The following is a 2897-nucleotide window of genomic DNA, read 5'->3' as shown; positions in this document are numbered from 1 at the left end:
TCACAATGAAGCCAGAGGTGATATGCACTATTTGTGTAAAGTTTTATTTCGCTATCTTCATTGGTTCCTTATGTATACATTATAAAGTGAAGGAATCAGATGGAATTCAAAATTGAGTTATAAGGAAAGTCGTGGTTGTGAACCGTGTCTTCAGGGTGTCAAGAAAATATTATATACCGAAATTCATTGAAATCTGTCGAGTAGTTCCTGAGATATGGTTTTTGACTCATAAGTGGGTGATGTCACGCCCTTTTTCCATTTTGTAAAAAAATCTGAGAGCAGCTTCATTCTGCATTCTGGTAAAATTTAGTGTTTCTGATGTTTTTCGTTAGTGAGTTAACCCTCTTTTAGCAATTTTCATGGTGTGTGGTGGGGTACGTAAGAGAACCGACTGCAGAAAGTTTGGTTTATATAGCTTCATTGGTTTGCGAGATATATACAAATAACCGATTTGGGGGCGGGGTCAAGCCCACTTACCCAAAAAAATTACACCTAAATATGTCCCTTCCTAGTGCGATCCTTTGTTCCAAATTTTACTTATATAACTTTATTTATGGCTATATTATGACAGTTTATGTGTCTTAATATTTACTCAAGTTAACCGTTGCACGGACGGACGGACAATATTAAATACTTCGACTCTTAATTTAGTCAAAATGTCCAGCTATGGGGAGATATTCATAGAACTCTTTAGATCACAAAGTTGGTTTACTTAAAGCATAATGTTAAGGCGTATTGTTCAAATACCAAAGACCGCACATCATTTTCTTGAGATCTCAGGTACATTAAGCGCAAATGCTATTTGACTTTAGATAGGGACTTGACTTGAAACGAGAATGGTCTCTAATCGAATATTCGCTCCTCAATTTAACGCATCAAAGCGTGTACGAAATTATTTTAATATGAAATTTATGGATGACAGCTCTGATCCAAGTTATTTTTACCTATAAGCTCTCTTAAATTTATTTATTTATTATCCCTATTGTATTAATTTATTTGCCTTTTAAATTTTTTTAAGATGTAAGATTATAAAAAAGTGGACACTTTCCTCAAAAAGTATCAACAGGGAGTAAACCTTTATTTATTTTATTTTTTCCTTATAACTTTTAAGACCCTTTCATGTGGGTTAAAAGTTAGAAATAATTTAATAAAAAGTTGAATATACCATATACATATGTATGTATATTAATATATAGGTATTTCAAAGACAATATAGTAGAAAGCTAAATAGAAAGCTTAACACATTTTGGCGACAAAACTCGTTTACGTATAATGAATAGCATAATAAAGTTGATGAACTATTCGCAAACTAAATTATTAATTTAATTTCATGCAAAACCACACAATTACTTGACTTTAAGTAGCCAAAAGCTTCTTTCAAAGGCTTTTTATTTTCAACTCATTAACATAATATTACTTAAAACCCACGTCTTTGCAAAATAACCAGCTCCTAAATTAGATTTATTTGGTAGAAAAAGAAATAAAATTTAAAGATGTATTTGGTGTATTCAGTTTTTCAAGAAGCCCCATCAATTAGTTAGTCGGTGCGTTTTTGATAACTGTCACCAATTATGAGACATCTCATTAGGAATTCAACACATCGACACTTTGGGTTTTTTGTTTGTTTATTTGTTTCGGTGAGAGAGCATCATCGTAAAGTTAAACAAGAATTCCAAGTGATTATCGCTCATTAAAAGCGTTCGATGCTTGTCATTAATCTTCAGCTTCTTGATGGAATATTTATGAGACTTTTTAAGTCAATCACTTAATTAACAAATCAATTTATTATACGAGACAAGTGTTTGCTTGTTGTTTTTGTGTTTGGTTTGTAGCTTTTCATGTATTTTTGTTGACATTAAATTTTAAATAAAATAGTGGTTTATTGGACAGTACTAGATATTTATATCCAGTATATAGACTGCACTGTTTGAAAGTTCCGAAACAACTTTCTTATAAAAAAGACATTTATTAAGTGCACTTAAATATTGAAGAATTGAAAGATTCCCAACTTCTTCTGGGTATACTTATATATATTATATATGCATACAAGATAACTTAAAAATGTTCTCTTCTTTCACTTGCAAGCGAGAGTATATTATATCAGATATCTCTCTTAATAACGATCATAGTAGAGTCAAGCACCTGATACTTAAATCTAACATTGTTTGGGGATCTAGTTATAATATGAAAGCTCGTTACATTGAAGAGTTATGGCTTACATATGTAAGTTGGATTCGACAAAATTCAAGGGTAGACTAAATGCCTTCCGAAATTTCAAGACAAAACCAGCGGATATATAAACTATTTTTTAGAAAAGCTATTAAGATTTAAGTTTTAAATCTAATAAAAAAATATATGGGATCCCATAGGTATCTAATAATAATCGAAAGCGTGATACAGAACGCCTTTATATTTATTCGTAAAAGCTCTAAAAGTTTAGCATAAGTCCACTTCTCAGTAGCCTTGTTTGAAAATCCCGTTGTGCTGGAAGTTTCATCTTCTTATTTTATCAGTAAAAAAATAAATTCCAAAAAAATTTACGAACACGGTCCTTAATAAAAAGATGAAAATCTGGATTCCTTCTGGTTATATAGACCCGACTGTTGTGGAAATGTCTAACTATGTTATAATTGTATGGTCTTGTCGCTTCCGACGAATGATTTGAAGAAGAACTGTCAGTCTGGCATTACTTTCGGAGTAATATTTAATAGATCGGTACCTTCTTTTACACAGGTAACCTTTAAATTATAGGTTAGGTTAGATTAGGATATTCTGGTGTGTCAACAGGCCCCACATAGACCAATTATGGTCCTTAGTGATACCAGACGGAGCGCCATCACGTATGATTTGATGCTTGCTAGCGCAGGACAAACGCACAAGAGATGCTCATATGTTTC

The sequence above is a fragment of the Zeugodacus cucurbitae genome, chromosome 4 (genome assembly GCF_028554725.1).
Source record: "Zeugodacus cucurbitae isolate PBARC_wt_2022May chromosome 4, idZeuCucr1.2, whole genome shotgun sequence".
Classification (NCBI taxonomy): Eukaryota; Metazoa; Arthropoda; class Insecta; order Diptera; family Tephritidae; genus Zeugodacus; species Zeugodacus cucurbitae.
The sequence above is the reverse complement of the archived record's forward strand: the minus strand, read 5'-3'. Positions refer to the sequence as shown.